The following is a 25,655-nucleotide window of genomic DNA, read 5'->3' on the forward strand; positions in this document are numbered from 1 at the left end:
CAAATAAATAATCCATTGTTACTCTCTCGACTTGTGAAGCTGAATATATAGCAGCACATTCTTGTACATGTCATGCTATATGACAGAGAAGATTGTTGAAGGAGTTCAATTTACCACAAATTGAAGCTACAGAGATTTGTATTGACAACAAATCCGCGCAGGCACGTTCGAAGAATCTAGTGTATCATGATCGGAGCAAGCATATTGATACAAGGTATCACTTCATCAGAGAATGTATTGCCAAGAAGGAAGTCGAGCTCAAGTATGTAAAATTTCATGATCAAGTTGCGGATATTTTTACCAAGCCTCTTAAGTTTGAAAATTTTCAGAAGTTGAGATCAAGACTTGGAATAATGAAGAATAATTAAAAATTAAGGGAAAAATTTGTGGGACCCATCTAATAAAAAGAAATAAAAAAAAAAGATAGAAAATGATGACAACAAGTTGCAATGAAGTGGGCGGTTGAAACCAAAAAAGGTTTGGCAACTTGCAAAGCAAAGTGCATAAGCAAGAATTTTGATTGGGTGAAAGCTTGGCAAGTTTTGTTATAAATAGTAGCTTCATTCCTCATTTAAAACTGTCCAAAAACAAGATAGAAGTATTAGAGCTCTAAGAATAATCCACATACTATTTTATAGTCTGTGAGAAAGTAGTGAAAGTAATATTATGGTGAGATATTTAAAATAAACAGTGTTATTTCTTTTGAGTCGTAGTAGTCTTTTGACACTACAAAGTTATACTATTATAGTGGTATTATATTACTCCTCTCGGGTATTGTATTTTACCCCGTTAAAAGATTGATGTCACTGTTATTTATCGAGGATATTATTCTTGGGCGGAATATTATTTTTTTCCGTTGTTATGCCAATAGCAGTGCCGAACAGCTAAGTTGGTATGGAAGAATGTTGCTACGCGGAAAATCCTTCTCTATACAAGTTCTCGGACGAGGTTTTTGAATCAACGAATTCGGCAAAATAGAAGATCTTCGTGACCAAATTTTCCTCTTAAAAAGAGAATCTCTCTTCTTCTTCATTCTCAAGAGGAATGTATCAACAAAACTTCCCTTCCATATAGATCGCCGTGGCATGAACTAATTTCTTCGCTTCGATTCCGCCCCCAAAGCTAGCTCCTACTCCTCCTTCTCTAGATGCACTATCAACTATCAGAACATGAAAAGCTCCACTATTGAAGTGAGAAGTGCTTGAGAACGGGCTAGTTGGAACTTAAGTACTAAAGAAAACAGAAGATGCTTGTGTTTAAACAAGTTGTTGATCACGGTAATAAACTAAGAAAATTATTTACTTTACATATGAAGCAATAACCTTTGAATGACACAAAATAATGTAAAAGAGCAAATTTTTACACTATTTATTGCAGGTAACAAGTTAAACCTGCTACAACAAGTTAAACTAAACTGATATTGTAAGAATATATTTTACTGACAGTGTATGCGGGGTAATTCCAATTAAGAATTGCTGGCTGTTCAGAAGCATAACAGGTAACTGTTTAGCATTGCATCGGAAGGACAAGCAAAGATCTAGATCCGATCAAAGTGTTTCCTCTACAAGAGCTTATTGAGTAACAGAGAAACAACTTGCATATAAATTGTCTCTCCTTGTTTCAATTTCCTGCATTATCATTGAGGCCCCACTTTTCTGATTTTGAAGAAAAGATCATGTTGTTGTGATTAAGAAGAAATTAAACTACTCTTTCGCACGTTCTCTCACTTAATAGATCATAGCTGACACTTGTTGGAACTTTCTTTTATTTATTGTTAATTCTCTAGCAACAAATTCTTAGAGAAAAGACAACAAGGAACGTTGTCATGGAAAGAGAAAGATTTGGGCGAAGAAAATGCTACAAATTTGTGACAAACTTGCCAACTAAGTATTAGGATGTTGAAGTGGCAGTGTTAGCTTAATGGTGAACATTTCTGCGCATGAATAGGTCAACTTGCAGTGTGCTTAATATTGACAAGTCCTAGTTATTTAGCTCTAATTAATAGGCACGCGTTCGCACACGCTGTTATTCATGTGGATAAGTTGCAGATAAGCACATTGCTCGTTGAACTTTTATTAGGACAAAAAATTTCAAAAGGTAAAAAGACATTACAAGGTGTGATTGGACTGTGAACAGTAAGAATTCATATAGACAACTTCACTTCTTTGGGATTGCAGCGTAGTAATTGTACTGGTTCCATAGACAACTCGATCAAACTTTGCCAATGCCAGCTGAAGAGGTTCATCAAATGGTTAGGATGGAAATTGAGTCCATCATTTTGCGCACACTCCTCAAAACAAAGTGAAACTTAGCATATACTAGCTCTCATTGGCAGATGATTTATATGGCCACAACGTGATTGTTTTAACTGCATATATGGAAGAAACTCAAAATTTGACCCTGACAATCCTCAATGAATCAGCAATAGCAATAGGCCAAGTGTAAACTACTCTTAAAATGATTAAATCTCTTCTATTTACAGTTCAAATTCATAACCTGCTAAGGGGGAAAAAAGAATCAAAATCTTCAAAGAACACTAAATCGTAACCTAGGCTTCAACAGGACTTCCATGTGAGGATCTGACCCTGAAGACATGCTCTTCCCCTGTGCATTTATCTACTTTGACAATCCAGCGGCTCTTTTTCCCTGAAACGCCAAAGCTACTGCCTTTATGCGTCGTTTTAGTCACCAATAAGCCTTCTCCTATGGGTAACAAATGAGCATTAAAGCTTTGGCATCTCCATGACGCATTGTACCCCAAAACGATGGCAATTTCCCCGATTCTTCGTGCTGTTTAAAGAATGCCTTCACAGTTGTTGAGGTTGCAGTCAATTACTATACAATCTGCTCTTCTGTAGTCATTTATTAGTAGAGTTTTGGCATCTCCAATGACAAACTCAACATGTCTCGGTTATTGTGTAGAAATTTTAGTGATGGAATTAGTTTGTCAACACCACTAAGGATGCAAATGACTGTGCCGCCAGTTTGCTGGGCTGCAGCCACTAGGGCTAGTGTGGTGGAGTCGGCTGCACCAGCACATGCAACAACCATCAATTGCGCGTTGTTTCCTGCAGCAAGTGCTGAGATGAATTCTGATACATCTGGCTCTTTAGCTCTCTTTTCCTGGCAAATACAAAATATACAACATGAGAACAGAAAATTTTGGAATTTGTTGAGTGAAATATTACTAAGTAGTACAAATTGATGCAAGCAGTGAAGTTGTACTAACCATTTTTATTGCTCTGAGATAGGCTTTGGTTGCACTTTCAGCTGACCAACAGGCCATTTTGCTCCCCGTGTACTTGTTTTTCTTTGAAGATGATGAATACCTTGTATATTGTTGGCCAATATATAACAAAAGAAGAAGGGGCTGTAGTTATGGCCAAGAAATGGTGTCATATCCAACAGGAAATTATCCATATAGATATATATAAAGGGAAAAAAATGCAAAACAGGGTAAAAATACTACTTAAAAAAATTACAAAATCGTGATGAAGGCAATTTTCACTCGTTTTATGTGCAATAAATTTTCGCAGTTCCCAAATACATGGGTCTTCGCTGTACTGTTCAGCATCATGAGGAGACAAATGAATATTTTATTCCTTCAACTAAGATTATTTGAAGCAACTTGAAAATATCAACCCAGAGACAAAACTGATCAGAACCATGTTAGTCCTAATTAACACCCTTCCAGCAAACTTCTCGTATAAATCAAGATTCGAGTTTAGTACTTGAATTAATATATTATCTAATTGGGCTACTGCCTCTTATGTCCTGGTCCTTTGGGGTACGATATGGTACAGTATCCTTCAAGAAATAATGATTAAAAAATGAATTTGATCTGGATTTTAGGTTAATTATCTTTGAGACTGGACAATGGTTTATTTTGCTTCCTCTTTAAAAAGATGAGCGGATTCAAGACAAAGCAATGTGTACTTATAATCTAGGCAAAGACTAGGTTGGATTGTTTATGTTTTTTCTTTAATGCATGTCTAAGATTTTCTAGTACGTACTACGTTTTTGTCCTTGGTAGATTGGAGGAAACGCAACGTTCCACCTTCCACAATTAAGAGGGGTAGTTTCATCAATAGCTATTATTATCGCACTAATATTATAACGCAAAAAATAACTCAATTGTATATGTTATATCTAACAGAAACTAAAAACACCAAGATAATGCTAAATCCTGCACCATTTTTTTTTTTACATTATTTACGATGTATGAATGATGAAATAACTTAGCCATGTGCCTTTCTGATGTCTTGCAATCTGCTTCATTGACAGGGAACCATTTGTTACACTATTATATTGTGCAGGAGGATTGATTCAAGCTAGCTGTACCATATACAGCACTGTGGCGACCTAGCAATTACACTCGTAGAAATTCATAAATGTTGGAATAGATTGGAAGAACGTCGATAAATTTAAAGAGATGGGTGAATGGACAGGTTATGGCCTGAAAATTTGGTGGAAATAGTATTGCAGCTAACTAAGGAATAGTATTCAACATGGGTTGGAACTTGGAACTAGCTCAATCAATTGCATCGAAGGTGGTCAAGTAGAAAATCACGAGATGCATCTAAACTTTGGTGGATAGAGTTATTTAGTACCAATTATGTTGATGAGAAGTAGCAAGCACGCATCGAACTACTCGAGATCTAGCTAGCCGGAATACCATGGTTATAAAATAATTGCATTTAAAAGTAACTTCCACACTCTCTCAATTCCCCACTAATTAGGTGCCATGTCATACATACAATCTAGGGGAGATATATTATGACTAATTAGGAGTTATGACAAGAGGTTCTTTGCATCTTTGCAACAACTCTAACTCCATATATGCCTTTCTTCATACCTAAATTAAACTCTCTGCACCACTTCGAATATAATGTTATAGGAATTAAGGGATTAAAAATTAAGTATCGGGACAAGGAAATTTCCCTTTAACCAGTCGCAAATGAGCATAAACTTGACAAGGAACCTCCTAAATTAATCGGCTAATTGCCTTGTCGCTTCCACCTACTTCTGTGGATTTCTCATGTAAGTTATAATAGAAAAAAGTAACAAGTTAGTTTTTGGGTCTTAGAGGTAAATCATCCGTGAGGGTTTATTTTAATATTTAACTTGACATAATTGTCAAAACGGAAAAAAAAAAAAAAAAAAAAAAAAAGATGACAGTTCTTTTCTTGGAGAATGTGCCTCAATGACGAGTTGTTCTTTTACTTTCTTTATTTTTCTTGAGATGTGACATAGACAAAACATAGTGTAGTTTCGACTTACAAAAGCTAGAAATTATTGAGACAAACTAATACAGGTTAGGTTGCATTTAGTCCAAAATCTTTAAAACGAGTTTTCATTAAAAAAAAAAAAAGGCAAGTATTTTAGGGGAATGGGTAAAAATATCCAAATACCTTGATGGGACAAGGACTTCCTATATATGATTACTAGATCTGATCTACTGTCCATCCTACCTTCTCTATGTTTTTGACAGCTCATTTGTGTTTTAGTAGAGTCTTTCAGTGGCACGTTTCGGTCATCTTCCCCGTTACTTAGAAAAAGTGAGCCATCGATTTAGGTACAAGATACTAACTTGCAAAAATATTAGAAACCATAACTATGCATTCAAGTAAATAAAGTGGAAACTAAGGAATAGATAGTAGTATACATTAGTAATGTTGAGAAATGGCATTTATTAATCAAAGCTTTACCAGCAATCTGGTAAACAACTTTTATTCTATTTTACAAAAGAGAGAAAAAAAAACTTATTTCTATACATTGTTTTTCATCTATGACAATCTATAAGGAAAAAGACAGCAACATTAAGAGGAGACCAATCAAAAGTTACATTGATGAGCCTAGATAATGAATGACCCGCAACGATCAAGCAGCCATTGGGCCACCTTACATAATTGAGGAATCCGGAACCAAAAATGATCTTTTTATATATAGGGCCATAATACATGACGCTATATACTAACAGTAACGGAACCGTTAAGGTATAGCGTCAGGTATTGTGGCGCTATACTGTAAAAGCTGACATGGCCAGGTATAGCGCCACAATACCTGGCACTATATATACAGCATTAATGTATAGCGCCAGGTATAGTGGCGCTATACATAGATATTTTATACCCCTCCGTCTTCTTCTCCAATTCATCCATCCACCATTATTTTAAAACTCTTCCCCTCTTCTTGGTCCCCCACCGATTCTGCCCGTTTCTTTAAAAAAAAAAAAAATTGGGTCCCCCGACACATAAAACTCGAAGAAAAAGGGTCCCACATTCGAGTAGAGTTTCGTGCTATTGTTGATTCACAATTCCGGAGTCAAAATTTCAATCTTTTTGTTTTGCCAAAATTCTAAATCGAGGTATTTCGATTTATTTTAAGTTGAAACATTTATAATAATGTATATTATTTGATTTGTATGTGTTCTATTTCGGTTTGTATTTTTTTTCGAAACTAGCATGTTAAATTTATCCGAATTTAATATTAGTGTTTTCTAATAAAATATAAATTAGTAAAATAAATTTGTCTGTTAATATCCTGATTTATACATATGTTTTTTCATTCCGTTTTGTATTTTATTTGCAATTAAATTTATTTGTTGTTTATGCTTAGTTTAGATTATTTTTTAGCGTAGTAAAATCCAGACCTTTTTAGCGTAGTAAAACGTAGACCCTTATAGCGTAGTAAAATTTAGAGCCTTGTAGCGTAGTAATGTGTAGTATTTTAGCTTAGAATTCCTTTTGTTTAAGTATCTTATACTGGTAGTTGAAAATGCAAACTTTGTACAATTAAGTTAATAATTGTATCAACACACATAATTAGTAATTTGTACAATTAAGTTATTAAAAAATATGAATTTAAATTATAATAAAAATACATTATTTTGTACAAATTATATATATAATTTGTACAAGTAAGTTATTAAAAAATATGAATTTAAATTATAATAAAAACACATTATTAACAATATTATTTAATCGAATATGCGCATTACTTTTTTTAGTTCTCCATTCGTTTGATAGTTTCATAAAATAAAATTTAGTACAACACAAGCACTTAAACTTAACTTCTACTTCAATTAAAATAAAATTTAGTACAACACACAAGGAAAACATTACTACAGTACAAACACAATCACAAACACAAATATAGCAGGCCAACATAATAAAAATACATGAAATATGAAAAATACACTAAACACATACATGCCAATGTTTAGCCCTGGTTGCTATTTATTCTCCGCTCCAACCACTTAAATCGTTCTTCCAGTTGTTCTTTTTCTTCTTCTACCTCTTTCAGTTTCGCCTTCACCTTCGCAAGTTCCAGTTTATATTTTTTTTTTCGATTCTTTTGTGCTTCACAATTCCATTGTGTTTTCCATTTTTCTTCTCCCACCTCCTTCAGGTTCGCCCTCAAGTCTGCAATAATTCTATTGCTTTCTTTTTCATGTTCCTGTTGTCTTAAACACATATTATGAAGAAACTGGAGTTGTTCTCTGTAACATCCCTGATAACATGGTTCATCAACCCATTCTTGAAAATCACAAATAGGTTTGCCGGGAACCTTGTAAAACTGGTTCACACAATGCCAGTAGCGGCGTCCAACTTCACCACCTTCCCAACAATTTTGCATCAAGCATGCTTTTCCACAGTTGCACTTTGGTGGACGAAGAGGTTGAGCCATTTGTGTAATATTTGCTTTTAGTAAAAAAAAACCTTACCTTTAATAAAGTATTTGCTTTTAGTAAATTTTGAGCACATAACATAACTACAATGAGCCCGTTATTTATAGGCGAGACAACACCCACATAACGTACTATCTAATGGCGCTATATTTTACGTGTAAAATATCATGATGTTGACAAGACAACTTTATGTCAGCTGGTCGGATTTTTCAATTCGACAAGACAACACCCACATAACGTACTATCTAATGGCGCTATACTTTGCGTGTTAAATATCATGATGTTGACAAGACAACTTTATGTCAGTTGGTCGGCTTTTTCAGTTCGACAAGACAACACACACATAACGGACTATCTAATGGCGCTATACTTTGCGTGTTAAATATCATGATGTTGACAAGACAACTTTATGTCAGCTGGCCGGCTTTTTCAGTTCGACAAGACAACACACACATAACGGACTATCTAATGGCGCTATACTTTGCGTGTTAAATATCATGATGTTGACAAGACAACTTTATGTCAGCTGGTCGGCTTTTTCAGTTCGACAAGACAACACACACATAACGAACTATCTAATGGCGCTATACTTTGCGTGTTAAATATCATGATGTTGACAAGACAACTTTATGTCAGCTGGTCAGCTTTTTCAGTTCGACAAGACAACACACACATAATAAATATACAGATAATTTTATTAAATTATTATTTAAATAGGTAAAATGGAAAAGTGCAAATAATAGTTAACAAGCATAATTTTATTTCATAAATCTTGCTGTCACACCTCCTTTTTGCGCGCCCGGCCCCGAAGGGTTAAATGCGCGAAGGGAGTTTTTTCCAATATAAGTGACAATATTCGAAATGGGATTATTTGTTTAATTCAGAGTCGCCACTTGGGAAAGGTTTGGCTTTTGGTGTCCCAAGTCACCGGTTTATCTTGAATCCCGAATCGAGGAAAATATTTGACTTTTCCAAATGAAGTCTGCGAACCAGAAATTCTAAGTAAGGAATTCTGTTGACCCGAGGGAAGGTGTTAGGCACCCTCGAATCCCTTGGTTCTAGCACGGTCGCTTAAATTGTTATAATGGCTAAATATCTTATTTAAATACATGTTGTGACTTATGTGCTTTTATTAAATTTAAAACCGCTTTTATTCTTATCATTTATTCTTATAGAATTGCAACATCGTAAAAATGCATCTCGAACCACGTCACAATCAATGCACCCGTAGTTGTTAACATATTTCGACTCCGTTGAGATTTGGATTTGGGTCACATCAATGTGCACCCGGATTTAAGAATGTAATTTCAATTGAGTCACGCCTAAAGAGTCTAACGTGTTATTATCTTTGGGGAAGACAGTGAAATTCACTAAACAGTCCATCCCAAATTCTAAGTATTTATTATGGCTAATTATTGAGGGCCCCGCAATTTGAATTTTTATTTGGCGAGGCTCGTCTCATTATTTTTTAAGAGGATAATCTTAGCCCGACTACATTTTTTCTTTTTGTTTTTCTAAAATGAATGAGAAAAGATCCTAAATCGTCACAAGCTTACAAGAGGCATACCATATTAAATGCTAGATTGAGACGTGCATTTATTGAAAGGAACATTACTAGAAATTATGAACCAAATCGAGGAAGATGAAATAATATATCCAAACATGATTAATCATCTTATAGCTAAATTAACTCCTCATGATTATGTGAACAAACGAATACTCGTCCACGACTATTAGTGCTGGGATTAACCTTAATTATTAATGCTCATTTGGGAATTTATTTGATCTAAACGCCAAAACCTCTTATCCAAACTTATGCCTATAAAAATAGTTTTCCTCAAAATTGTCGCATTATTTCGAAACAATGAGTCTATATCGAAACAAGGAATCTAACAAGAGAGTTGGCGTACGTGGCTAACCTGTTAACGTAACACCACATGAGAATTTGTTTGGGATACATTTATCTTGAAATCAAATGGGACCAAATATAACAGATTTGACAGTTTGGAGGTCTAGACAAGAGTACATACGGATGCTTGCCATGATTCTATGTTATACTATCATCACTAAATCAAACCAAATGGTTACACGCATGGAAATACATCTGATCTAACAACGATACTATCTAATAGTTCATCTCAATTAGGATGTGTGTTAATTCATACAGAGCAATTGCAGTTGGAATGAACTTAAGCAAATACAGGCCAACTACCATTCAACCTATGGCTATATTTTGAACACAAGTATTGTGAAGTAAACAACATTAATTTCTTTATTTCTGCTTCAATCTTCAAGCTTTTAACAACACATGGTTTCAGAAGTGTGTACCTGGAAGTGCTTACAATTGAAGAAGAAGAGAAGTCAGTAGAGTAACAATGGCAAAAGAAACAGCAGCAGTAACAACTGGTAACAGCAGAACAAATCCCAATGCAAGATGCAACTATCGCCGATGGAAAAAAGTAGCTAAACGAAAGCAATAGGCAGTGTAGTGGAAACAGAACTCCAGACAGACCAACTCCAAGAATAAACTAATGCAACACACCACCAGTAATCTCAGTTGAGACTTGGAAGAATCAGTACTGCTTAACAGATTGACAACAAATGAAATCCAAACAACAATAGGAAGAAACAGTTTCTGATTTTTCTGTATGTTTTCTATTTCTTGCTCTCTCTCTATCTGTATATATCCTCTCTCAATGTGTGTCTGTATATGCCTATTGTGTGGTATCTCTCTCTGTATCTATGCTTTCTAAAAAAATCAGTCCTTTTTCTGTTTCTCTCGCCAAAAAATCCTCCCCTGAACTAATGGAAGTTCTCCTCTTTTTATAGCCTAGCATCAACCCCTTTTAGTCTGTTAAACACATCAGAACCCCCTCCTTTCTTGCTGTTTTTCCACTCAACATTTTAAAATTAGAAACCCTCCCATGAGATTCCCTGACAGCCCTTTTAATCACCTTATTAAACTAAAAGCAGACATGGGCAGCAAGAATATAACCTGACAGCATATGCTGTCAAGTTATTTTAAACTCTAAAAGGCCTTAATGCACATGTTGTGCACAAATGCACATGCCACCAATTCAGACTGTAGCTAACAAACCAAATCCTCGAATTTCTGATTCAAATACCACAATTATAAGTAGCTATACTCAATTCTCAATTTGATTCAAACAAAATTCAGCAGGAAATAAATCAAATTGTTGTCGTTCAAACAACTAAAACTAATCGACGACATGTATCGAATCAATTATACTAGTTATAACATATACAATCAACAGCCAAGGATTGGAATCAAACAGTATTGAACAAGGGGTTCAGTTTGTACTGTCAAAACAAGAATGACTTTGGGAACTAATTAATCGACCAATTCCAAATTCAATCGACTATACAGTTTACACACATACATATTATCAGTGAATGAAGAGAGACTTGACCAAATACAGAGGTCCGGGTAAGGTGGACAACAAAAGTCGACAAAATTCAATAGCATAAATTAAACAAAACATTTGGACATATGAACAGACATTCAATTATAACAGACAAAATAAACTGATAAAGAAAACAAAAAAAATTACCTTAAAGCCTTGAAAAATCAGAAACCCTAGCTCGGATTTGAAATAGATCTTTCTTGGGGTTGAATGGACTTTAATCGAAGTGTTCTCTACTGAGAACACTTCGATTAAGGTCCATTAGACCCTAATCATTTAGTTCAAACGGCCACAGACCAGGCATCAAGACTTCGAGGGTTCCTAAGGGTAGATTTGGGATCTAGGTTTCCCTGGTTAGATTTGGACCAAACCAAGCATGGTTTGGTCACGAGGGAGGTTCGGGGACTGTCTGGTGTGAAACTGGGGTAAATCGGTGTAAGTCGAGGTCCGACTTCGAATCTTCAAATGAAGATTCGAGAAGGGGGGAGGGGATTCGAGACAAAAGGGCAACAGATCTATGTTCAGGGTGGTGAGGTGGTCCTATGGTGTTAAGGTGGGGGTCACCGGTGTCCATGCCACCGGGATTAATGGTGAGGGGGAAAAGGGACGGCTATGGTTCTAAAGGGTCTGTGGTGAGGACGATGAAGGGTAGGGGGTGTTTGGATGGAGCATGGGGTATGGTTATAGGCTTATATAGTTAGTGAGTGAATAGATCCTGGCCGTCGGATGAGGCGAGATGAAGGGCCAGGATCTTTCAGCTAGTGGGAAACGGTGTCATTTCAAGTGCAAGGGGTTGGGTTGGTCCGGGGTTGAACGGGTCGGGTTTGTTCGTGGGTATGGAGAATGTGATCTTGGCCGTTGATTATTCTGAGATCAACGGCCCAGATCAAACATGACCCAAACAACGTCGTTTGGGATACTCCTAGGGCCGAACTGATCTGGACCGGATAATTTGGTTTGGGCTTGTTTTTTATTTGATTTGGACTGGCCCAATCCGAAAATCCATTTGCCTCTTTAATCCCTTAATTAAATTAAACAACACTAATAAAAACATTAAACAACAAATAATCACACAATTAACAAAAAATAACATCGCTTTATATTTTTACACATGACACATATTTTTATATTTTGTTTTTTTGATAAAAATACAAAAGGGGAAGATCACAAATAAATACCAAAAATGTCACGTAAAAATCCGAAAATTGTGCAGCAAGACCATTTGCTATTATTTTGTTTCTTTTGGAGTGATCGTCGCGTAAACAAAAATCACGTGCTCACAGCTGCCCCTCTTTGTTCGGAAACACGAAGAGTTTTCATGCAAAGATAAAGTGAGCGGATATGAGCGACTTTTGCCTATTGGATTACTCCGTGTGAAGCATGTTTTGAAAGATTTGACCGAATATTTGCTTCGAAGATTTCCTACATATCCTGGGCTAAACAGGAATCAGGTTAATGTAGTTCGGGAAGCTTTGGTAGCTGGAACTACCATGGGATTGCAATGTCTGTCATTACTGCTGTTGTTGTTGCCGCTGCTGCTTACCGACTCCCTTATTACAACCAAAGGGAAATTTAAACTGAACTAACTACGTATGTGTGTCAACCGCTAGTTACAAGATTCCTATCTATGATTCTTTTGCAACTTGATCTTGGGTCTTAGCTGATTTTGCTTGGAGACTTCGATCTGAATCTTGATACTTGCAAGTTGTAGGCGCTTGTTTATTTCTGCGACACTGAGTGAGACGGGACTGGTAGAACTCGGGACCTTGATCGAATCTTGGGGTGATCTGCCCTTCCTTTTTTTTTCAAATATCTCGGAACATCTTCTTCTTTTTTTTTTCTTTTCTTCTTTTCTTTATTCTGGGTTGAGACTTATCTCGTGGGTCGTCTCAGCCCATGCGCCTCGAGGTTAGACCTGCGGGGAAAAACAAACGAACGAAATTTTCTGCCCCAGTTCTACTAGGAAAATTTCGTGAGTCAGTTGCTAGGAAGTTTATAGAGTTGATGAAGGGATTGGAAAATTCTGGTCTACAAAATGCAACTCCGGGATTGGATCCCTAATATTGCCATAAGGTAAAAATGCTCAGTTCAGGGTTGGAGCCCTAATGCTGGCTGACAGACAAATGCTCAGTTAAGGGTTGGAGTCCTACTGCTGGTGGAACGGAAATAGTTCAGTTCAGGGTTGGAGCCCTAATGCTGACTAGCTGGGGAGAAATTGAGTTTAGAGTTGAAGCCCTAATGCTGACTAACTGGGGAAAGGTTCAGTTTAGGGTTTAAAAACCCTAATGCTGACTAAAGGGAAAAGGTTCAGTTTAGGGTTTAAAACCCTAATGCTGACTAAAGGGGAAAAGTTCAGTTTAGGGTTTAAAACCCTAATGCTGACTAAGGGAAAAAGTTCAGTTTAGGGTTTAAAACCCTAATGCTGACTAAGGGAAAAAGTTCAGTTTAGGGTTTAAAACCCTAATGCTGACTAAAGGGGAAAAGTTCAGTTCAGGGTTTTAAAAACCCTAATGCTGACTAAAGGGGAAAAGTTCAGTTCAGGGTTTAAAACCCTAATGCTGACTAAAGGGGAAAAGTTCAGTTCAGGGTTTGAAACCCTAATGCTGACTAAAGGGGAAAGAGTTTAGTTCAGGGTTTGAAACCCTAATGCTGACTAAAGGGGAAGAGTTCAGTTTAGGGTTTAAAACCCTAATGCTGACTAAAGGGGAAAAGTTCAGTTTAGGGTTTAAAACCCTAATGTTGACTAAGGGAAAATGTTCAGTTTAGGGTTTAAACCCTAATGCTGACTAAGGGAAAAAGTTCAGTTTAGGGTTTAAAACCCTAATGCTGACTAAGGAAAAAAGTTTAGTTTAGGGTTTAAAACCCTAATGCTGACTAAAGGGAAAAAGTTCAGTTTAGGGTTTAAAACCCTAATGCTGACTAAAGGGGAAAAGTTCAGTTCAGGGTTTTAAAAACCCTAATGCTGACTAAAGGGGAAAAGTTCAGTTCAGGGTTTAAAACCCTAATGCTGACTAAAGGAAAAAGTTCAGTTCAGGGTTTGAAACCCTAATGCTGACTAAGGGAAAAAGTTCAGTTTAGGGTTTGAAACCCTAATGCTGACTAAGGGAAAAAGTTCAGTTTAGGGTTTAAAACCCTAATGCTGACTAAAGGGAAAAAGTTCAGTTTAGGGTTTAAAACCCTAATGCTGACTAAGGGAAAAAGTTCAGTTTAGGGTTTAAAAACCCTAATGCTGACTAAAGGGGAAAAGTTCAGTTCAGGGTTTGAAACCCTAATGCTGACTAAAGGGAAAAAAGTTCAGTTTAGGGTTTAAAACCCTAATGCTGACTAAAGGGAAAAAGTTCGAGGATACTAGCTGACACCCCTTTTTTTTGAATTTTCTTGTTTTAGTAAAAGGTAAAAGAGAATTTCTTGGAAACTTACCTTTCGAGTGGATTCCTTATTGCCAAACTGTTTCTTGTACTCATGTACTTTCTTCTTTGGGTGACACCTTCTTCTTGCACGGTTGTCTTGGATTATACCTGTTTCAACTTCTCAAACAAAGAACAATTGTTAGCTCGGAAATGGCGGTTGGTTCGGTGACCTTGATTGTTCCAGTTGCTTTGTTGCGTCCTTATTTCTGTTGAGAAGTCCTTCCATTGATTGGATTCAAATGGCGAAACCCTTTTAGACTGCTCAGGCTTGTATTTCCAAATTCTGTGATGATTTGCCTTGTAAGGCTCTTTTTGTGTCCCGTTTTGCTTGGAGATTCTCAACGGGGATTTTATTGGGGATACTCTGTGGGGATTTGTACAAGGCGGACTTGCCGGGGATTTGTTGCAAAGCAGACTTGCCAGGATTTGTTGGGAAAGCTCGCTGGGGAATTTTTACAAAGGGAGGCTCTGTGGGGATTTGTACAAAGGGAAGTTCTGTGGGGATTTGTACAAGGCGAACTTGCTGGGGAAATTTCTCTTTTTTTTTCTTTTTTTTTTAATTTAAATGCAGTCAAACATTATGATTCATCAAGTTTGGACAAACGTACCAACGAAACGAGGTATTTTCCTTCGTGAAACGGAATTCCGTGAAACCAAACCTGCCACCTATCCTTTCCGGTATATCTGGAACTTAGGGTTAAAAATGAGAGGGAATCGAAGAAAAACTAAGAAAGGAGAAAGCAAACTTCAGAAAAGAAGTGCCCCTTTCGGGACGAGAAAGACTTATCTGAGAAAAACAATGCTGGCTTTAAATGGACATGACATGCTCTTTGGACTGGACGCCTGACCTTTAATGAACTTGCATTTCCTCCTGAACCAAAATGGATCTGTGTTTCCAAACCGGTGGAACTTTGCCAAGACTTCCTGGGGTGGAGTCATCTTTTCGACCAACAGCGCCCTTTGCGGGTTTTCGCTAGTTGACCTCTCTCATTTCCCTTCTTGTTGTCGCTTGATAGCACTCTTTGCGAGTTTTTACTAAACAAGCTCTCTCATTTTGGTTTCTCTACTCCCGTCGTCTCGCGGTGCCCGAAGGTTTTCACCGACAAGACTCTCTCATTTTATTTCTCTCAATTTGGAGTGCATCGGCCTCCAATAGTGATACTTCTTGGTTTTCCCCTACCTTTGGTAATCGATCCGAAAGGCTTGCGCTTGGTAAAGAAAAGTAGATGATACTACGACTTCTAAGCTGTTTGGACGTGCCCCGTTTTCAATTTCAGGGTAAATGGGATTTTATTGTTGGTGTGACTGAACCTCATAGAGAGGTTGCCTCGTATCCTCTCGGAATCAAGTCAGACGTAGTTCAGGCCTCGATCAATGTTTTGTTTTGTTTGTTTTGTTTGTTTTGTTTTTCTCCCTTTTTTCCTTTTTTTTTTCTTTTTTTTTTGTTTTGTAACCAAAGAACTGTAACTGGCTCAAAGGCTTGTAGAGAGAGTTGACAGAGTTTGAGGTAGTGGGAATAAAACCTCCATCATTTCAAATGCGTCAAGATCGCTGAGGTGTCACTCAGACGTAGTATCTTTTGACTACATCCGCATTCACTGCTGTTTCGGGATCATTTCCTTCAATATCACCCAGGTACAATGCTCCTCTCGGCAAGATTTTCCTGATGATGTACGAGCCTTTCCAATTTGGAGCAAATTTCCCTTTTGCTTCCTGGTGATGTGGCAGAACGTGCCTCAGTACCAGTTGACCTACTTCGAAATTCCTGGGTCGGACTTTCTTGTTGTAAGCACGGGCCATTCTTCGTTGGTACAACTGTCCGTGACAAACCGCGGCCATTCGCTTCTCATCAATCAAAGTCAACTTCTCTAATCGAGTCTTGACCCACTCGCTGTCTTTGATTTCAGCTTCAACAATGGTTCGGAGCGAAGGAATTTCTACCTCTGCTGGTATCACAGCCTCGGTCCCATAAACCAAAAGATAAGGGGTTGCCCCCACTGATGTGCGTATAGTAGTGCGATATCCCAATAATGCAAAGGGTAGCTTTTCGTGCCATTGTCGGGAGCTTTGGATCGTTTTCCTCAAAATCTTCTTGATGTTCTTGTTTGCTGCTTCTACAGCGCCATTGGCCTTGGGCCGATAAGGAGTAGAATTCCTATGCGTTATTTTGAACTGCTCGCACACATCTCCCATCAAGTGACTATTCAGGTTCGCTGCGTTATCTGTGATGATAGTTGCAGGGATACCGAAGCGACAGATAAGATTCGAATGTACAAAATCCACTTCTACCCATTTTGTGAAGTAGTCAATGGCAACCAGTATAAATCTATGTCCATTTGAGGCCTTTGGCTCGATCGGACCAATGACGTCCATGCCCCAAGCAACAAACGGCCAAGGTGCAGACATGGGATGCAATTCTGTGGGAGGTGCATGAATCAAATCACCGTGCACCTGACACTGATGACACTTCCGAACGAAGCTAAAGCAATCCTTTTCCATGGTTATCCAGTAATAACCTGCTCGAAGGATTTTCTTTGCCAAGACATACTCGTTCATGTGAGGTCCGCACACTCCTGCGTGTACTTTGTGCATGATCTTCCTTGCCTCCTCGGCGTCAACACATCTTAGTAGATTGAGGTCCGGGGTCCTTTTATACAACAACTCACCGCTCAAAAAGAAACCACTTGCATGCCGTCTAATGGTTCTCTTTTGATCTCCAGTAGCATGCTCGGGGTATTCTTGCGTCTTCAGGAACCTCTTGATATCATGGTACCATGGCTGTATGCACGATCCTGCCTCGATTACGTTACAGTAACCGTGTCTCTCCCTGATTTGGATTTCCAAGGGATCGACATGGGCGTTGCCTGGGTAGGGTAGCATCGAAGCTAAAGTAGCAAGTGCATCTGCTAGTTCATTGTGACATCGTGGGATATACCTGAACTCTATTGATTTAAAACGCTTGCCGAGATCCTCCACGTGCTGTCGGTAAGGGATAAGTTTGACATCCCGAGTTTCCCATTCACCTTGGGCTTGCCGGATAATCAAGTCAGAATCTCCCATAATCAGTAAGTCTTCGACATCCTGATCGATCGCCATATGCATGCCCATAATGCAGGCTTCATACTCAGCTGTGTTGTTTGTGCAAAAGAAACGCAGTCTGGCTGTGGCGGGATAATGCTGACCGGAAGGCGAAATCAAAATTGCCCCGATTCCTACACCTTTGGCGTTTATGGCTCCATCAAAGAACATCTTCCAAACATGGGCGTTTTCCGAGACCACTTCTATGGTGTTTATTTCTTCATCTGGAAAATAGGTACTCAATGGCTGGTATTCCTCATCGACTGGATTTTCGGCCAAATGATCTGCTAGCGCCTGAGCTTTCATTGTTGTGCGAGTGACATAGACTATGTCGAATTCAGTAAGCAAAATTTGCCACTTGGCCAGTCTTCCAGTAGGCATTGGTTTCTGAAATATATACTTCAAAGGATCCAGCCTGCTTATGAGGAAAGTAGTGTGAGCTTGGAGATAATGTCTCAGTTTCTGAGCCACCCACGTTAAAGTGCAACACGTTCTTTCCAACAGAGTATACTTGGCCTCGTAGCCGGTGAACTTCTTGCTCAAGTAGTAGATTGTTTGCTCTTTCTTTCCAGTTATGTCATGTTGTCCGAGGACGCAACCGAAAGAATTTTCCAAGACTGTCAGGTACAAGAACAGTGGTCTCTCTAGCTCTGGTGGGACCAAAACCGGGGGATTTGAAATATATTCTTTAATTTTGTCAAAAGCTTCTTGACATTCGGCCGTCCATTTGATCGTCGCGTCTTTCCTCAAAAGCTTGAATATGGGCTCACACGTGCTCGTCAGCTGGGCAATGAATCGACTGATATAGTTTAACCTGTCCAACAAACTCATCACGTCTTTCTTCGTTCTTGGGGGAGGTAGATCTCTGATAGATTTTATCTTTGTTGGATCTAATTCGATACCTCTCCTGCTTACTATGAAGCCCAAAAGCTTGCCCGATGGGACTCCGAAAGCACATTTGGCTGGGTTCAGCTTCAAGTCGTACTTCCTCAGTCTCTCGAAGAACTTCCTCAAGTCTTGGATGTGATTATCCTGCGTCCTGGACTTGACTATCACGTCGTCCACGTACACCTCTATTTCTTGATGCATCATATCATGAAAAATGGCAGTCATGGCCCTCATGTAAGTAGCTCCAGCATTCTTCAGACCAAATGGCATGACCCGATAACAGTAGGTGCCCCAAGGCGTGGTGAAGGCAGTTTTCTCGGCGTCTTCTTCATCCATCAATACCTGATGATACCCAGCGTAACAATCTACGAAAGACTGTATCTCGTGCTTGGCGCAATTATCAACAAGGATGTGGATGTTGGGCAGTGGGAAATTATCTTTGGGACTTGCTCTATTCAAATCTCGGTAATCTACACATACCCGAGTCTTCCCGTCTTTTTTCGGTACTGGAATCACATTTGCCAACCATGTTGTATATTGGACCACCCGAATCACTCCTGTTTTTAGTTGTTTGGTGATCTCCTCTTTAATCTTGTCACTGACCTCAGTTTTGAACTTTCGTTGCTTTTGTTGAACTGGAGGATAATCAGGGTGAATTGGCAATTTATGAACCACTAGATCGACACCTAGTCCCGGCATGTCATCGTATGACCAAGCAAACACATCTTTAAATTCAAAAAGAAGTTGAATTATCGCGTCTCGCATTTTTTTGTCCGTGTGAATGCTTATTTTGGTCTCCCGGATTTCTTCAGGAGTTCCTAAATTAACCGGTTCGGTGTCATTCAGATTTGGCTTAGGTTTATTCTCAAAATGTTCCAACTCTCGGTTTATTTCCCTAAAAGCCTCTTCTTCATCATATTCTGGTTCTGGGTTCATTATTTCACAATTAAATAGCTCGTTGTGATCTGGGCGTGAAGTCCGCAAGCATGTCATATTTAAAGCCGCATTATTATAACTGAAAGAAAAGATAAAGGAAAAATAACAAAATCAAAACAAAGGAAAAATGGAAAAACAATGATGATTTTTTTTTATTTTTCTTCTTGAAATTTGGAAGACAACAATGTTTACAAACTCAGGAATTCAAAACAACAATTAAAAGAAGAAAACATCCAAGTTATATCCTGGAGATAACTTGCGATGCAGGAAAGGTGGCAGGACAGGTCTACCCGGACTTCCGCCTAGTCGGGAATGGCGTGGCCTCCCAGTTTCAGAGTTTGGCGTTTTGCCCCATATATAGTATTTCGGCGGTGCTGGTGCCTTCTCCTGGTTGAACCATGTGAGCCTCGTAGAGCATTTCTCTCATTGCCCCACATATCTCCTCGATTTCCTCAGCCGTGAAAACCTCGTCGTCTTCTTCTTCAGTATATCTTGGTCGGACGAAAGTTTCATATAAATCCGGCAGTGGCCGAGGCAATTTCCACCCCTTATTCTTCCTTTTCTTCGCCCATTCTTCATCTTCTGGAGTGGGTTGAAAACCTATCCCAAAAAGTGTTTTGGCGGAAGGCAGGGTGATGGGTTTCGTTATTCCCTGCAATGTTCGTCCGAGCCTTTTACCTGGCCTGAATCCGTGCCGGATCATCTCTTTAGCCACCATAACCGAGGCGTTAGACAAGAAAGGTTGGGGGCAAGGTCTTCCCTCTTCATGCTGCTCTGCTAACACAATCTCGAAAGCTTGATAGACCGTGTGTTCGCTCCCTTCTCTTGGTTCGAGATATGGGATGGATGGGTCCCGATAAATAGCATGCTCGTCTTCTCCATGGACCACAATCTCTCGGTCTTCGTATTCAAACTTCACCATCTGGTGAAGAGTGGAAGGCACAGCTCCTGCCGCATGAATCCAAGGTCAGCCGGGGAGAAAATTGTAGGATGTATCCATGTCGAGCACCTGGAAGGTTACTTCGAACTCGACTGGTCCTATGACCAACAACAGGTCTATTTCCCCCATGGTATCTCTCTTGATGCCGTCAAAAGCCCTTACGCAGACATTATTGGGGCGGATTCTTCCGGTCCCAATTTCCATTCTTTGTAGCGTGGAGAGCGGACAAATGTCAACACCTGAACCTCCATCCAACATTACCCGCTTGACATAGTAGTTTTCGCATTTAACTGTTAGATGCAAGGCTTTGTTGTGAGCCGCTCCCTCTGGGGGTAAATCGTTCTTGCTAAAAGAGACCTAATTAACGGCGAAGAACCTTTCTATCATTCGTTCCAGTTGTTCGACTGAGGTTTCAACTGGTACGTATGCTTCGTTCAGGGTCTTGAGTAAAATCTTTTGATGCTCGGCTGACCTCATCAGCAGAGATAGCATGGACACTTGCTCAGGGCACTTGCGCAGTTGATCTACTACTTCGTAGTCTGGCATTTTCATTTGTTGGAAGAAAACTTCCGCTTCTTCAACGCTTACAGGCTTTTTTGGTGGGAAGCGTCTCCGTGTTGCGTTGTTTAGCTCTTGAGTGTTTGAATACTTTCCAACGAAAGTATTTTCCGGAAGTTCCCCCGTGACTTCTTTACCTTTGTACGTTACCAGCGTCCTCTGAAGTTCCACGGTAATGTGGACGGGTTTGTCATCGGCTTTTGTGGCACGCGTCCGATAACCACTGGCTCATTCAGCCGAGGTGGTTAAATCGTCCCCCGGACCACATAGTCCCCCTTTGGTACGTATATAGGCTTTTCCCTTTTGACTTTGAAGCTTTGCAGCTTCTCTGCTCGTCCTCGTGGGATGTAAAGAACTCCATTCTTCACAGGCACCGTCTTCTTCTCCGCTTTCTTTTCGGGCTCGCACTTCACAGTACTGACCTTTTCCCCCTTTTCTGGTTTCTGGGTTGTTTCAAGCTTTTTCCCTGCATCAACGATGGTGATTATAGCTTTCAAAGCAGGGTCAAATTCTCCGTCTTCGCAAATCATTCCGATCAACGGTCTGTTGTCGTGAGCAGGTAATGGATTGTTAGTCACATTTGGGACTTCCTCATCCCTTAACACTATTTTCCCTTGCTCTATTAAATTCTCGACCACCCTTTTTAGAGCCCAGTGGTCATTTGTGTCATGTCCTTCTGCTCCTGAATGATAGGCGCATCTAACACCGGCTTTGTAAGAGGGTGATGCCGGGTTGTGCCTTGTCTGAGGGACTGGCTGCAGGAAACCCAACTGGACTAGCTTCGGGAACAAAGTAGAGTATGGTTCACCGATGGGCGTGAAAGTCCTCCTTCTAGGTGGCTCCTGAGGACGGAAATTATTTTGCGGAGGCTGTGGGTTATAGTGGTTGCGGTAAGGAGGCTGATTTCTGGGAGGTGGAGCTTGGCCTCGGTTGGCTTGGTGCGGCGGATGGACATAAGGCTGGGTGTTTATGACCATGTAGGGTTGATGAGCATATGCCAGACTTGAGTGGGGGTAGTAGTGTTGTGGGGTTCTTTCCGGAAAACGGGGCTTGGGATTACGATATTCTCTTGCTTCCGATGCTGCCATGGCTGTTTCTTCCTTTTTCTTCCCTCTTGCCATTCCTCCGGACCCGCTTTGGACGGCTTGGGAGGTTGCCCTTATGGCTGTTTGACTCAAAATCCTACCCGTTTTCAGCCCATTCTCCACCATCTCTCCAATCTTAATCGCTTCTGCGAACGGCTTTCCCATGGCTGACATCATGTTTTGGAAATAGTCAGACTCTTGAGCCTGGAGAAAAGTAGTGACCATTTATACCTCATCCATGGGAGGCTTCACCCTTGACGCCTGCTCGCGCCAATTAATAGCATATTCTCTGAAACTTTCTGAAGGTTTCTTCTTCAAATTTGATAGAGAATTTCGGTCTGGTGCGATGTCGATGTTATACTGGAATTATCTCACAAAATCTCTAGCGAGATCATCCCATATATGCCATCGGGACATGTCCTGGTCCATGTACCATTCCGAGGCTATTCCTACCAGACTTTCCCCGAAATATGCCATTAGCAATTCCTCTTTTCCGCTGGCTCCCCGCAATTGGTTGCAATATTTCTTGAGGTGAGCAATGGGGTCACCGTGCCCGTCGTACTTCTCAAACTTTGGGGTCTTGAAACCCACTGGTAGGTGCACGTGAGGGAACATGCATAGGTCGGTGTAAGAGACGCTTTTCTGTCCGCTCAAACCTTGCATGTTCTTCAAACTCTGTTCAAGGCTTCTCATTCTTTTGGCCATCTCATTTTGTTCAGCAATTCTGGGGTTCTGATCCTGCCCAGGTGCAAGCTCGCACTGAGGCTGTGGAGGATGAGTGCTGGTGGCAAACCGAGTTGGTTCCATTGAGAAAGATGGTGCTTGGAATGTAAACGAAGATGAGTCAAAATTTGGTTTGTACGTAGCAGGTTGTGTCGCGATCGGGCAGGGTGGTGCAGTAAAAATGTTTGTGTTTACATCTGTTGTTGATACTCGGGGATAAGACTCAGATGGCGATCCAGCAGAGAAGGCCGAAATGGCTGGGTATCCAAATGGGGTAGCAGGGTAGCTTATGGGGACATTAGAAGTCCCGCTTGTCCTGGAGAATAACTCAGGGAATCCAGGGACGACGCTTGGTGGCTCTTTTCCGTTATTCCAGTCGTCTAGCATTTCCAACATGCGGAGCCGCAAGATTCTATTTTCCTCAGCAGTTGCGGATTCGGGTTTGAGGACGGCCGAGATAGAACTTTCCTCGGAAACAGGGATTGTTGGCAACGGAATCTTTGAAGACATTTCTATACTTCCTTTTGACCTTGTGAAGTAAGTGTGAGCACTGCCTCCTGTCTTAACAATAGGTAATTGAACACTCCCTTTCGATCTCGTGAAATATGAGTGCGAGGCCAGACTTTCACCAAACCAAACACCTTTTCCAAAAACCTGGAAGAACTCAACGACAAACGAATGGTTAATTCGAAACAAATAACAGATAGACAATCTCACGTTGGGACATGATGCACATATACAGTTAAGTGGATTCCTACATGTTTGCGACGAAAGCATGCGCCATTCTAGTTTCCTTTTGGGATTCCCCTTTTCTCTTTCTCTTTTTTTTTATTTTTTTTTATTAAGTTTTTCTTTCTCCTTTTGTTAATTTTTTGTGGTTAAAATGTGACCGGATCCGATGAGGATTGCCTACGTATCACGATGCCACGCGAATCAGATCATTTCGTAGTTCGAAAAACAAATGAGTGTAAGAAGAAACCCACCTTTATTACTGAAACGATCTATTACAAACATCATTTTCACAAAAGGAAAAGCAAACCTTGAAAAATAAACCTAGACTAAAACACCCTGATGCGAAAGGACAGACAGAAAATGTTAAGATACAGACTCGACTTATGAGTACATTATGGTTTTAAAAATTGGTGCCCGCGGGGCATCGTTCGGCCTCGCCGTGGTCCTAGGTGCGAGATCCCTTTCGAGTTGCTCCAACTCATGCATGGTCTGCTTGACATAACCCATCACTGCTGAGAGAACAGTAACGCTGGTCATGTTCTCACACCGTAGACACCGTCTGATGATGGCGTGGGCAATGGCCCTGATCCTATCTCTGGTTTATTTCTTCCCTATGAGTAGGCGTCTTATCTGATCACTGCACGTCTTGAATACCTGAGAATCCTGTATATGCTGATTCTTCAGCTGCCGTACTTCTGTCTTCATTTGGGCCAACAAGTTGTAACAGTGTCTGCTTTCCAATTGGAAATCCTTGGCCTGCTTAACTGCTTCAAACTCAAGTGTGGCTATCTCTCTCTTCATTTTGGCAACAGTTTTCTCGTGGTCGCGTTTCAATTGGTTCAAGTATCGGCGATGCTTCTCTACTCTTGTTCCCCACTGTGCCTTGAGCTCTGTCATGATCTTTTCAGATTCTTCTAAACCATCTCGCCATTCCGTGACTTCTCTTTTTAAACCCTTTATCAACTGCTGGTCTGATCGACTTCTGGGTTGTTCATCAAGAGACAATCTCAATTTTTGGATTTGGGCCTTAAGTTCTTTATTCTCTTGGATCAATTTATTCTTTTCGCTTCGATCCGCCTCGATTTGTATGATGTTATTGAATTTCAGACTGTCAATTTGTAGCTTCAAATCACCGATCTCTGCCCGATACCCCTTTTCTTTTGCTAACCAGTTCCATTGCCCTTGGGATGATTCTACGAAATCTTTGAGATGCGGTCTCTTAGCTGGTCTTTTGCAGGACAGGTCACCTCTGAACCAAGCGTGATACCCTGGGGCAACTTCCCCTTTTGCTATGTCCATCACACAAGTGTTTGCTGTCAGATGTTGGCACTCACTCCAGATTTGGCGAACTTCTTCTTCGGGGAAATGACCGTCCGGACTGATTTCAATCACTTGGGTACTCAGATCTTCATCTTTCGGCACCACTTGATATCTCCCAAGTTGCCTCAAAACCCGATATGGTGCATAGGGTTGGATGCTTTTAAGTCCCATCAACAGAAAGTGGAGCCTGGTTGCCGGCATGTATATGATTTCCTCAATAGGCGACCATCCGAGCGTCCACTGGATTTGGCTAGCAGTGAGAGTTCGGAGAAATGAGGTCCATGATGTGACTCCCTCGGGTAAATTGAACCCTTTGATTCTTGTGTAGAATTCTCCAATACAAGTTTTTTCGGGCGAACTGTAACCCAAGAGCGGGGAGCGGTGGCATAAATGATCGGTCATCCACATTTGCAACAGTAGGTTACATCCTTCGAAAAAGTCGCTCCTGGCTCGACAAGCAGTGAGAGCCCGGAAAATGTCAGCCATAATCATAGGCGCCAGAGTACTTTTATCTTGGGTAAGCAAAGTACTGACGACCCTAGTTACTTTTAGATCGATGTTTCCGTCCTTCCTTGGGAATACTATAAGACCCAAGAAGGCTGTCATAAAAGCTAACAGCCTGTGTTCGTCCCACTTTTGTCGGTTGCCTCTACTACACAGTTTGAAATCCGGCTTATTGAACCCGCTCTCGTGGCCGTATCTAGCATACAGGAGGTGGAGACTGCAGAAACCTTTGGCAAGATCCGGATGGTGAAATGTTCGGGGTATTTTTAGGAAATCCAGAAACCGGTGTACCGTGACAGCCCTAGGTGAAATCAAGTATTTGAACCTTAACGGAGCTTCATCACCCCCAATGTATCCTGCTATTTC

General features: G+C 40.2%; 1 long non-coding RNA gene across 1 annotated transcript; it reads right to left on the reverse strand.

Annotated features, from left to right (window-relative positions):
* Positions 1-610: 610 nt before the first annotated feature.
* On the reverse strand, positions 611-3,391 carry LOC104241481 (uncharacterized). The gene is made up of 2 exons (XR_011407409.1): positions 3,230-3,391; positions 611-3,123 (listed from the first exon to the last, which is right to left on the reverse strand). It is a non-coding gene; the product is annotated as an uncharacterized lncRNA (long non-coding RNA).
* Positions 3,392-25,655: the final 22,264 nt, after the last annotated feature.

Source organism: Nicotiana sylvestris, chromosome 5 (assembly GCF_000393655.2).
Source record: "Nicotiana sylvestris chromosome 5, ASM39365v2, whole genome shotgun sequence".
Taxonomy (NCBI): domain Eukaryota; kingdom Viridiplantae; phylum Streptophyta; class Magnoliopsida; order Solanales; family Solanaceae; genus Nicotiana; species Nicotiana sylvestris.